The sequence below is a fragment of the Sinohyriopsis cumingii genome, chromosome 3 (genome assembly GCF_028554795.1).
Source record: "Sinohyriopsis cumingii isolate HCF-2022 chromosome 3, ASM2855479v2, whole genome shotgun sequence".
In the NCBI taxonomy this organism is placed as follows: Eukaryota; Metazoa; Mollusca; class Bivalvia; order Unionida; family Unionidae; genus Sinohyriopsis; species Sinohyriopsis cumingii.
In genome coordinates this window covers 118303600-118317858 of record NC_142963.1, presented here as the reverse complement: position 1 = coordinate 118317858, position 14259 = coordinate 118303600, and positions in this window count along the sequence as shown.

The following is a 14259-nucleotide window of genomic DNA, read 5'->3' as shown; positions in this document are numbered from 1 at the left end:
TTATTGAATAATGAGTTAATTTATGAAGTATTTGCACATCGACTTCCTCATGCTATTTATAAACAAGTTATTTTCCATGTATATTCCAAAGACTTCCTGTTTTGCAATTACGCAAGTATACCATTAAATGGTAAAATTTCCAAATAATAAGTGTCCTAGTTTCCAACTACTTTCCTTTTCATTCAGTTATAGAATCATTGCGGTAGCGTATACCGAAATATGATGTCCTTAGTGATATTTGATTATTCTTAAAAAGACCCTACCTGGTACTTATTAACATAAAGTCTGTCAACAAATATACCTATTTGAGGCTATAAATATCTGAAGCATATGTTGCATGGAATCTAAAAATACAGAAGTCAAAATGTTATTGTGCCATTCCAGGATTTGCTGAGCAATTGATTAGCATGTACCAGAAGATAGGAGAATTCCTGCAATTAATTTTCAAACTACCCCGGTTTCTAACTGTATCAATACAATCTCTGGCCGTTAAATCGCAGCACTAAAGCAATAATTCTAAGAACATTCTCTGAAGAAACAACCCATCCTAAATCGGCTTATTAATTTTTTCATTCGTGTAGCCATTTATATTACAAATGACTTTACATAAATATATTTTAAAAATATGTGTATAGACCATAAATAACGTGTGGCAATAATTTAATGCATATAACAAAAACTTATATAATTCATTCCTGACATGCTTTAGTTTATTTTAGTTCATTTTATTTTGATTTTTGTACGCATTTGTTTCTATGTACCGCTTTATGCTTATTGGTATTGGGCAGCAAGGTATATTTTGCATTCTCGTTTGTTTTCTACACGTACTAAACAAATTACTCACTTTTACAAGCGAAATACATAGTTGTCTTAAAAGATTTAGATTTATCGTGATAAATATTTACTACGGCCCTTCAATGTAATTCTGCCATTCAATACAGTTGCAGATATATGTGCAACATAAGCTTATTCGAGATACAACGTTATATGCATGTATTCATTACCACTGGCTTCTTAAATCACCTGTCACTGACGTGAAATTGTAATCTAGGCACTGATTTCTGTAAAAGGAAGTTTAAACTTGTTTGTTTGCACTTCATGTTGCCATGCAGAAACGTCACAATCGTGAAAAACCCAGGGCAGATTACGACGCACGGGAAACTACTGGCAATCTTTCTCACATACCTACATCCGTCTTTCCCGAGACTCGAACTCACTCGTATAGAATTAATACAGGCGTTTTCTTCCAGTAGATTTTTGCGTCATATAGCAAGTGACCAATACCATGGCTCATACATGGAGTACTTCGTTTCTTCCAACTTTATTCTTGTTTTGAATTTCCAACGTCAGTAATGATCATTAGCTGTGGGTCTTCTCAAAGTCAACATTTTTAATAGGTCAGAGTCTCTGTATTTCTATTCCTTCTCTCTCTCTCTCTCTCTCTCTCTCTCTCTCTCTCCAGCCTCTTACGGTCATCAACCGTAACTTGGCTGTCTGCTCTCATTTCCCACTGTGTGGTACACATATGGAGCTATTGTTTCTTTCAAATAAACAAAACGCAACATAAACATTGTTCTGTTTTCTTCTGGAGTCTAACAATATTCCCAAGTTTGTTATGTCAGATATCGCCTTATCTTAACCCAGCTGACTTAGGCTAATATGGTAGGTTAGCAACTTGTATAATACAACCCTATCATCATAAAATTAATGTATTTTTCCTAACTGCTGGCCGCATTTCTAACTGGAACCATGACGCAACTAGACATCTTAGTAATTAGTAATGCGACCCAATACGCTATAAATCAATAACTGGATTATCTCTGTCGCCATGTGCCGATTTCTTGCTTGGAAAAGAATTTACAGCTTTATTACACTAATGAATGAATGAACCTCAAGTCTTGTCTTAAGTATATTACTTGATAACTAGCAATTCCTTGACTTAACATTTCAATATATAGTAAAATCCATTCCAAGGATATATGATACATATCACATAAGACTGAGATATTCACAAACTTGGACTGACTAATGTCGCTAGGAAGAAGACCTAAAACCTTGAATTTTTCTGGGAAACCCACACCCCTCGATTAGTTTAAACAATCAGGATTAACTTTATCTAACAGCCAAAAATTTAATACGCACATCAAAGTTAATATAATTCCCTCTTTTCCGCCTTTGTTAATAAATAGTATGGAAACACTCATATTTTGACACTTATTTCAAATGGCACAAATTGTCTATGGAGTCTCTCTACTCTGACATTTTCATCTAATTCGAGTGTGACGTGATGTTCTTTGCTGTGTGTGTGTGTGTGTGTGTGTGAGAGAGAGAGAGAGAGAGAGAGAGAGAGAGAGAGATTACGAACAATTTGATGGAATTATAATCTTCCATTCCGCATGTAATCAAAAACTGACAGGAAGTCTTGGTTTAACTGTTTTAATTTATTCTTTGCATAAACAATTTTTTATGTGCATGGCAGATGTAGATCATTTAGTAACACAATAAATCGACATATAGGTATGTCTATATTTATCGAGCAAAATTCAGTTTTCTTCGTTTTATTTATATGTCTATCCCCATATCTATATGCACACATACGTATCTATCAATCTCTCTCCTTTTATTCGTAAGTCCCTTCATTCCCCAAGCCATCTGTCCGTCTGTCAGTGTTTTGATATATCCATTCATTACTCGTTTCTTCTATATACTTATAAACGGTTCATACTGTTCCAAATTTAAGTGAAGGTAAATTATTCGTCGTTGCTTCTGAAGATTCTCTCAGTGTTGACATGCAATGTCAGAACAGATGATGAGAGAGTTAAAGAAGCGAATAAAAGATAATTTACATGCATGTGAAGGACAAGAATATCACCAAGACAGCATAAACGTTTCATATATGCCTTAACCGCAATATGTAATATCGTACCCCGATTGTTAATTCGATATGTTAACTATTTTATCAATGATTACATTTCTTGTTTGATCGGCTTTTTTAAACCCCAATGAGTACAGTAATATTTAAGGTTAAACTGGCTAATTGGTTTTATTTCCGCTTAATGTTTATATCTTGAGTTCCTTTTCTAGTTTATTTTCGTGTTTTAAGACTTCGAATGGTCATATGTACACAGATTGAAAGTAGCAGCCTCCAACGTCGAATATGAATTTTGGAGAACCAGTCGAGACGGTTATAGCATGTTGCCATGAAAGAACTTGGTTATCATAGGCCACTTGATGTTGATTACACAGTCAGTAGAGAAAGTAAACAGTGCAGCCATGCCTAAAAAGCCGACTTTTTTTCGCACTTATTGTACCAAAAGAAAAGCATACTATAGTGTTTTCCATTTCGATCTCAAAATCAGTCTACTCTTTGGATACACAAACGCTGTGGCCTTTGCAAAACATGAATTCATTCGTTCACTTTTTTGCTGAGAGAGAGAGAGAGAGAGAGAGAGAGAAAGAGAAAGAGTGATGGAAGGAGGGGCACATCCTGTCACTGGCAAATGCAGTGACTTAATTTAGTTTGCATCCATTTTTAAGTACAGATTATTAGAAGTCTGCTGTAACTTTCGTTTGGGGGAATTCATGAAATTTATTTCAACAAATAACTTTTATTGCAAATCACTTTTAAAGTCATGACTAATTCGCATGCAGATTTTAAACCTTGTTCACTGATAATTTGAAGCATACAATTACGTGTCCAAATACATTATAGTTATACTAGTCGTTGAGTTGAAACTATTTGCATCATGCAAGGCCGGTTTAACCCAATAGGCGAACTAGGCGTCCGCCTAGGACGCCAATATTTTGAGGCGCCAAAAACGATGTACAAACCGCTCCGGTGTCCCAGTGGTTAGAGCATCTGCATCGGATGCAGAAGATTGTGGGTTCGAACCCCGGCCGAGTCATACCAAAATTTTATCAAAATGGTACAATAGCTGCCTCGCTTGGCGCTCAGCATTAAGAGATTAGTGTTAGGACTAGTCGGCCTGGTGTCAGGATAATGTGACTCTGTGGGACATCATGCTACATGTCTGCGGCATGATGCCCTAGTTCTAGACATTACTATAAACTGCCTCGCTGCATACATCGTAGCGATATGATTGCAAAAATGTTAAAAGCTGCGTTAAAAATCCAAATCACACAGAGAGAGAGAGACATACACGAAGTACAAAGTCAAATTATTCATGTATTGTCTTTAAATATGTAGACTAAATAACGAAAATAATAAATTTTGAGGCCTAACGTGTAACGTAAGCGACACCCCGGGGGGGGGGTGTTCGTATGGTGGAAGCTTTCCCTAGGGGGTAAACATACCCGTGCGCCAGCCCTATGCGTCATCCATATTAATAAACGTACACATCATACATAAAGTACTAAACGTACGCATAACAAGGAAGTTGTGTTAATTGCACGCATGTATAAAGTGACTCAAAACAACAAAGCTGGATTAGACGCTCGCCTTGTTACCCATACATCTAAATATACTGTACCTACCATTCCACTACGATTGTCAATCGTTCACATAATACCTCTTTGTAAATACATGTATACGTACGTGAGCGAGTATGTTGGAATGAACAACTTAAGTGTTCCTATTAGTGCAGGAGTGCATATCCCGTGGATCCGGCCCGCGAACATGTTCTGTCCTGCGATCATGGCAAATTAAAACAACACAGAAATCTGGCCTGTGAACAGTAATTATATTAAAGAAATTAGTGTTTGCGGCCCTCGAAGGGTGTTAGAAAACGCAATCTGGCCCTTGACCGAAATATTATGTGCACCCAAGTGGTAGTAGTGTATGAATGCACACATATGCCAATGGTTAGACAGAATATGCAGTTGGTAGGTTTTAATTAATGTGTTAAAATTAATTAATCGAGTGCAAGTTGAAAATTGTCGGATCTGTAGACAATGCTAGGGTCCCATTCTTTCATTACAAGTACAACACCTTGCAAACATCTATCAACACTGATGAAAGATTCTATTCAATTCTTTATTTATAACTGATTTCTTGTTTTAGCTTTGATGATAATAATAATAATAATAATAATAATAATGATAATGATAATAATAATAATTGGGTGGTCGGGGTTTTGTTTTGTTGCCAGCTGGATTGTAATATATAGTAAAGCGAGGGATTTTGCAATTGCAAACCTATTATAATTGCTCTACTTATTGTTATTATTATTATTATTATTATTATTTATTATGTTCGATTAACTCAGAAACATGGCTTCATTGCAAGATATGTTCTAACCGAAATTAGTACATTGTTTTACATTTCTAAACCCTGTGCACTTTATTTTACACGTAATCGAAACGAAACAATAACACGCGCGGGAGTTCTCAAGCAAAGAAGTGTCTGTAAGGCGTTGTCGATATAGAAACAAGGAATAGATTATTGATAAAAGTAAATAAAGATTTTCACATGAATGTAATCACTGCCCTTGAATTACCTATTCGCAGGGCCGGATTATCCATAGGGCAAAGTGGGCAACGTGCCCAGAACCCCCGAGACTCATGAGGTCCCGCATTTTATCGTCTGATTTCACAGGCATGGCCCCCGAAGCTCAAGGGGCCCGCATATTATCGTCTGATTTCACAGGAGTTTTGTTAATGGTACTGTAACCATATCTATGGACAAGACAGGATAGCTATGGGTCCCTATGTTGGCTGTGCCCAGAGCCTCCAAAAGCCTTAATCCGTCCCAGTCTATTATAGACGTAAAATTCTGACGTAGTCTTTGAATTCTAAAAATGGAAGTTCATACTCTTCAAAGTGTAAAAATAGATCATAGCAGGCATTGTTTAGTCTCCAGTCTTCACATGTAAATATCTTAAAATACAAAATTGTTTTCTAGTATCCTTTTGCATTATATCCGATATTAATAAATACCAATGATCATACAAGAAGTACTTAACGTTGGGCTACATTATTATTCTGCTGTCTTACTGTTACCAGTAATGATCATTAGCTATGAGTATTTGAACCTCGGTTAAGAAAATACAAAATACAGATATGTGAAAAATGAATATGATATTTAAAAGACAATATATTCATTTATTTTAAATTAGTGCCTCTTTTTCAGAAATGAATATTCTGATCTGATATTTCATTGTTAATTTTGTAAAATAAGAATAAACATTGGTGAAACGTTTGATTTTTTGTTGTTAGTTTTTTTTTATATTTATTTGTTTAATTTTCTTTTCTTTGCCAGAGCACAGAGGCCGGGTTGGAGTTCAATGTATTTACCTTTCATATAAAAAGATAGTGTTCAACATCTATGCATAACAAAGACGTACATAGATTACAAAGTATGAACATTCAGAATTAGCGAATAATTATGCATTGCGTATATCAATTTGACCTCCATATATCTGAAACTTCCAGAAATGAGACAAAAAGACACAGACATACAAAGGAAGAGATAGAAATAGCATGTTATTTGCATTTCTTTAATGTTCATCTTGCAAATTAATGGAAAAATAAAATACTATCTTTGTTACAGTTAACATAACCAGGTCACTCAATGCTGGAGAAAATTATGATTTAATTCTCTATGTTTTGAAAAGAAACTATCAAACATCTAAATCCGGAGACAATGCATATAATAAGCAATCTTAAATTGAATAGTTTATATTCTTCCAATACACAATACCAGCTTAATGTATTGTATTGACTGTAACCCATATATACACTGTAGCGGGAGCCGTCAATATAAAATTAATTTTAGTGTTTGTGTATGTCAGCAGTATGGTGAGATATAGCCGTGGTTTTATAAAGAATATTGCATACTAATTATATGGCAGTAAATTCAACGGCAATGTCGTAATAAATTTACTTAAAATTACTTGACGATAATAATTTGATTTAGTTTTGGACTTTTCTAGTCTTAAACAAAGTTTAATAATGGGTACGTGATAAATAATGTCTGCTTTTGAATTGATTTTAAATATAAGGCCGCAATTCTGTTCTACCTGATTGTTCATACGTTGCCACTCTGTCAACTGTCTGCCACTACACTCTCTGCACCCGTATTTGTAGACTCATGTTTACGCCAAATGACCTCTTCTGGTTAATCGATACTTGTCCATCTCGGCTTCATCTATGGCGGTAACCAAGCCAACCGTTTAGACTGCCCAGGAAAATTCATCTGAACACAAAATTAAGACAGAACTAAGTTGTCCTCTCAATGTACGTGTTATGCGTATTTAATATTATTCTTGTTTATACATTCATACCTTTGATTAAGTAAAAATGTACAAAATGGAAAAGTGACAGTACTGACGATTAACTGAGTTGTCCAAAATAGTCCCTATCAAATTCATACTATTTTGCACACTAAAGTAAAATAATGACTTTTTCCATGTAAAAACATTACAGTAATCTGCAGTAATTTCTGTTCTAACTTGTTCTTAAAACAGAAGTCCGATTAACCTATGATTAAATAGGCATACCACGGACATTGAAAGGACAACTTAGTTCCGGCTTAATTGTGTGTGCAATTATTATTATTAATGGCTGTAAATTGTAGCAATTTCACATTAGATTTAGTTAGATTTTGCCTAAGTGACGTGGACCTGTTTTAGAAATATTAAGAGCGTAAAATAACATAGGATCTATAAATAGATGCTTACGTATGTGTTGACAATTACTACTAAAACTTTTGATAATAAGACTTGTTATGGACTTTGACGGAAACAGAGAAGAGAAGAAAATGCAGTTACAAGTGCAGGAAGAGAGAGAGAGAGAGAGAGAGAGAGAGAGAGAGAGAGATTCAAATGAAGATGGAGTTATTCAAACGAAATTGTCAATACAAAAAGAAGAAAGAGAGATGTAAAGGCTATCAAACTAAATGAATTTCATCTGGCAAGCATAATACACCCCGCTCATGGAAGTTCAGTTTTGATGTTAACATAAATAGCAGATTGGTACTTACAGAGTGTACTTATTGGCAAACCGCGTGAGGTTTATACTTTATTGTCAGAAGAAGTAAGTGTTGATTATGGTTTGGTTAAAGAATGCGTCTTGAAGGGTTATGAGCTAGAATTTGAGGCATCTCGACAGAGGTTTGGGATTGATGAAAAGAAAATAGCAAACCTATGTCGAGTTTGCTAGTGAAAATAACAACTATCTGACATGTATGTACATCTAAAGAGATTGACAAAGATTATAACAAACTTAGAAAACTCAGATTCGTCGAAGAGTTAAAGAAGTGCGTCGATAGTGACGTCAAATTCACTTTGATGAAAACAAGACAGATACTTTAGAAGACGCTGTTCGTATAACTGACGAATATTCCTTGGCTCACAAAGTTTCATTTGTCAGAAAGTTTTCTTCTCAGCAGATGAATAGTAAGCCACCAACTCAGTCTCAAGCAAGTACTTACAAATTTCAATCCAGTACAACTAATAAGAATCAAACGTCCGAAAAGACTCACCAGAAATCTTTATCTCTTCCGACGTACACCTATTGCAAGAAAATAGGGTGCGCTATTTCTGATTGCTTCAAGTTGATAAGCAGAGTAGGTGCTTGCAAAACTGGTCGATATATCCCTTCCGGTCACTCCACTGTCATGTAGTATCTCCAGCAGACTGGCAATAGTTTGCCTCCTCTTTCTCATCACTTAACATTCGTCTCATGTTTAAGATGTCATAAATAGCATGTTGGTTCCGACTGGCAATATAATTTTCCCCGCAATGCCACCTCTTTCTGATAAAATTGTCCACTTTCCTTGAACTGACCTCAGTTCTGTTTTGTTTTCAATGACTACGTCGTCATATTCACTTCCTCCCCAGTGTTGGATTTTACGTCTTTATGTTTATCATTCGATAATAACGAAAGAGAATGAGATGTGGTGCAGAAATCCTACCAAAAGTGTTCCATAAGTTTATCCTCCTATTAAAATGAACACAATTTACACTTTTCATTTCTTGTAATTAAGCCTTCTCGCTATCTTTTAATGACTGATTGTACTTCTACAAACTTTCATTACATAAAGGCTTGATTATAATATCGCAGATAAACAGGTTAATTTTGTCATATTCTAATTTTTACAATGTAAATTTTCCTAAATATAAATTTAGTTGAAGGAATAAGGAAAAATAGTGGACAAACATGCGATAATGGGATTTGTATCGGTTTCGCACGGACAGCCATGTAAACATATGAAGTGTACTTACAGTTCTAATGGTTGTGCCACAGAACCTAAATTGTTGCACATAATCATTTTTATTTTACACAACTCTTCTGCCCACTTTGCACTATTTCGCGGAAATAAAGTCTTCGATTGGCTCCTCCTCCCAGTGTGACAGAAGGTATAAGTGATAACAAATATATGAAATACTTATTAGATTTAATAATTTGTAATTTACTAAGTACATATAAGAGATTTTTCTCAAAATATCGTGTATATTCAGGTATTTTACGTTTGGATTCATTAGTCGATCAGAAAAGAATAATCAAATTGATCAGTTACGATAAATACATGAAAAATTATATTATATACATTTCTTAAGTTGTGAGTTTTTAAATATTATTTTAATATTAACTTATATTAATAATATTCTCCTTTCCAGAATGCATGAAAAACGTGGAAAGAGATCTCTTGAATCCAGTACCGGTCACTCGTGAAATTGGCAAATCTCTTTCGTGCAATCATGAAGTACGAATATTGTGACGTCATGATTTTGTTGGGAGTTTCCCAACATTTTTTGCTTAATCTCATCTAGCTCCGGTACTCGCATGAACTAACTCATATATAAAATAGTGAATATATCGTTTTCTTGTTATTGTGTCTCTTTTTTAAAAACAAAAAAGTATAATTCGCGTGTGATATTATTCTGTTAAAGTTACAAATTAAACAGCAAACGTTTTGGAAACATTCACAAGTATATAATCTATTTCCTTTAGATAAAGGATGCTAACGAAATGAATGTTTCGGGTCTCTCGGTTTTGTTTCGTTTAAAAGGATGCAGGCAATTGATGCTTTTATGGAATTAATTTGATCTTCACATTGCAATTAGTTCTTTCAATATCATCATCATCACCATCACCATCATCGTCTTCATCATCATCATCATCATCATCATCATCGGTCCCCGTAGTCTGGTAGACCGTTGGGGCACCGCACAAGACCGAAACACCAGCTTCATTCATTCCTCTCAATTTTCCGTCTTTCTCAATGAGTCGCTCAATGTCATGCTTATCCACTCTCGAAAGGTTATCTTCCCACTTCTTTCTTTGCCTGCCTCTCTTTGTTCTTCCTTGTACAATGCCTTTCAGGATTGTCTTGGCAAGTGCTGATGATAGTGAGACATGCACATACCACTGCAGTTTACGTTTTTCACTGTGATTATGAGCTCTTCGTGAGGCCCAATGGCTTTTTGATCCTTTGCCGTATTTCTTCATTGGTGACACGGTCTTTGTATGTGAAGCCGATGATCTTTCAATATATATGTGGTCAGTTTTGGCTTTTCACTTAAATAGTGATACTGAGTATTTTTACAGAAACCCTGGACATATAACATGCAGCGTCCAGATGACGACTCCAATCTATCTTCTGTCCGACAGCTCTGTCGGATGATCAAGGAGTCACCACGCATGGACCGCCCCTCCCAGTCTGCCGAAGCATGTGATCATGTGTAGTTCACCATTACATAATTCATCATTTCATCGGAACTACTGTTCAAGATTATTATCATAATAGCCAAGTTCGTATATGAATCAGTGTCCGACAAGACGAATCTTACAGAACTGTAAGAACTAAAACATTTTCTCATCCCTTAATGTATTCAACAGCTAAAAGAGCTAAATTCTTCTGTACAGTTATATAATGACTAACTTGAAAACAGACTAAAGTGTATCTAATAAAATCATGTTATATGAAATTGGTCTGACTGTCTATAGCATTTAGAATAAAACTTGATTATCCAATGTATCAAACAATTCTCATATAAAAGAATGCAATTGTTGTTTTTCTCCATGTATCTCTACAACTGAAGATTTTGCTTCCGTAAAATGGACAGTTTCCTGATAAAACTTCTGCTGTGATGTGTGTGTGTGTATGTGTGTGATATCAATTGAAAGGAATTATATCTTCAATTTCCCATCAGATCTAAGATGTTTATAAGGCCATGGTTTGAATATGTTGATACATTTATTCTTGGCTCGAACGCACTTCTCACGCTCTTTGCACAGGTAGATCACTTAGTCACCAATAAATCTATCTTCGTCTGTCCGTCTATGTCGACCAATCTTTATTTTTCATTTTTCTTCCTGTCATTTATCCGTACCTGTCTGAACATATGCCTGTCTATCAATCCATCTTATTACCTATCAACACGTCCCTCCATTCTACAAGCCTTATGTCCGTCGGTCAGTTAATTCTTTTTATCTATCAACTGATCACTCCTTCCTTCCATTTACTTATAAATGGTTGATACCATTCAAAAGAAAGGCGACGGTGAATTATTTGCCATTGCTTCTGAAGATGCTGTCGGTTTTAATATACATGTCAATACATATGATAAGAGAGCTAAGGAAGTGAATAGACCTCGGACAAAAGGATAATTGTCAAGCATGTGTAAGGATGTCACCTAGACAGCTCTTACTTTCCATTTATGTCGTAGCCACTACGTTTAATATCCCCATCCGAATGTTGCATCGTTATTTGTGACCTACGTATCCATGATATCATTTCTTGATCGCCCTGCTCTTCTAACCCATTGCCTACATCTATTGCTACGTCTTTATGTTCTTAAACTATGTAACAGAAAGAAGCAATACCAACACGTTCAGTAAAATCAACAGATTGTGAATTAAATCGAAAATAATCCTATAGGGTATGTCAAACGTGTTCCGAATTAATTCCAGTATTGAATGTGCTGATGTGCCAATAGTCTTCAATAGGTTGGTGCACCAAACTTATTGATGCATCACAATGATAATAATGACACTTTTTTTTCAATGAATTCACAATGATCTTGTTCTACAGAGAAATCCAATAGCAATTTGTAATTCCTCTAAAAAATGTAATCATATGATTCCCCTCACTTTATATCTGAACAAATGCAGAAGTGGTTCCACAGAATGAGGGGACACTTTGTCAGATCGATTCTTTCAAAAAAATTTCTAAAGGATTATAATAATATCATTTGATATTAAAATCAATCCATCAGTTGGAAATTCAAACGATATTGACTTTTGGAAATCATGAACTTATTCGTTCACTATCTTCCTCAGAGAGAGAGAGAGAGAGAGAGAGAGAGAGAGAGAGAGAGAGAGAGAGAGAGATAGAAAGGGGCACAACCTGCCACTGCCAGTTTTAAGTGACTTAATTTAACTCGCATCTATTTTTTGGTGCGGATCACTAAAACGTAAATAATAACTTTTAGTTAGGGGAATTCATCAAATTTCTTTCATGAAAAAACTTTTGTTGCGATAGATGTTTTAAAGTCATTGTTTTCTAGCTGCTCATTCACCATTATGGCATTAAATTCTCATGCACAATGTGTTCACCGATAATTGGAAGCATGCAATTAAGTTTTCCAAATATAGTTATACTGGTCATTGAGTTGAAACTGTCTACGTCATGTATATTAATAAATTGTGCATATATAGTCAGCACGAAAAGCATGAATAACAAAGAAGTTTTGTTAAATGCACACACACTCATAAAGTGACTCAAAAACAACACAGCTACATATGCATCTAACCTTCTGCCTATCTACCTACTTACCTACCTGCCGATGCAGTGTCTCTGTCTTTATATATATATATATATATATATATATATATATATATATATATATATATATATATATATATATATATATAATATATGACATATTTATAAGTACAGTATACGCAAGTGATCAAGAGTATATATTGTACTACGTATCACTAGCAAGATTTGTAAGTGCACATGTAGCAAAATTTGGCTAGGTGAGACCGAACATGCAGATAATAATTTACAAATCGAGTGCAGGTTGAAAACTGACTGATCTGAAGGGCAACGCTTGAGACACAAATAGAGTGCAGGTTGAAAAATGACTGATCTGTAGGGCAATGCTTGAGACACATTTCACAATTCGAGTGTAAGTTGAAAATTGACTGATCTGTAGGGCAATGCTTGAGACACAAATCGAATGCAAGTTGAAAATTGACTGATCTTTAGATCAATGCTTGAGACACATTTCATAAATTGAGTGGAAGTTGAAAATTGACTAATCTGTAGGGCAATGCTTGAGAAACATTTCATAAATCGAATGCAAGTTGACAATTGACTGATATGTAGAGCAATGCATGAGACACAAATCCAATGTAAGTTGAAAACTGACTGATCTGTAGGGCAATGCTTGAGACACAAATCGAATGCAAGTTGAAAATTGACTGATCTGTAGTGCAATGCTTGAGACAGATTGTTTAGATGCAATTACTATTCTATTAAAAACACCTTGCAAATACCTATCAATATTGATTAAAGATTATATTCAATCCTTAATTTATAATTGATTTGTTATTGTCGTATAATGCATCACCATCATCATCATCATCAATGGGTGATCGGGTTCATTGGTTTTTTGCCTGCTTATTCGAATTAAAATGGAAATCGAGGGAATTTTCTTTTGCAAGGCCATTAAAATTATTATTATTATTATTATTATTATTATTATTATTATTATTATCCATTATACAGATGAGGCTTAACTTAAAACTCTGTTAAATTGCAAGATATATTCCGACTAAAACTAGTTCATTGAAGGACATTTATAACTAGGAACCCCTTGTACCTGTAATTAAAACATAATAAGACCTGTGTGAGTTCTCAGCACAGAAGTGTTCTTAAGACATTGTCGATAATCATTCAATGATTATATTATTGACAAAAGTAAATAAAGACTTGCACACGAATGTATTCAATACCATTTTGCCCTCAAGTTACCTGTAATTGATATAGAATGATAATATAGTTGTCGATTTCTGGAAAAGGAAGTGCGTGTGCTTTACGATACTTACATGTTTAGACTTCAGACTATAACTTACCTCCTACAATGTCATTGTACACGTTCGATATTTTGTAGTATGCTTTTGCATTATAAACGATAGAAAAAAATCTCAATGATCCGACAAGAAGTACTTAGATTTTGCATGCATTATTATCCCATGCCTCCAGCTACCAGCAGTGATCATTAGTTAAGGGTATTTTGACTTGATGTGAACAAATACACCAGATTCATGATGTGTTAAAACTGAATA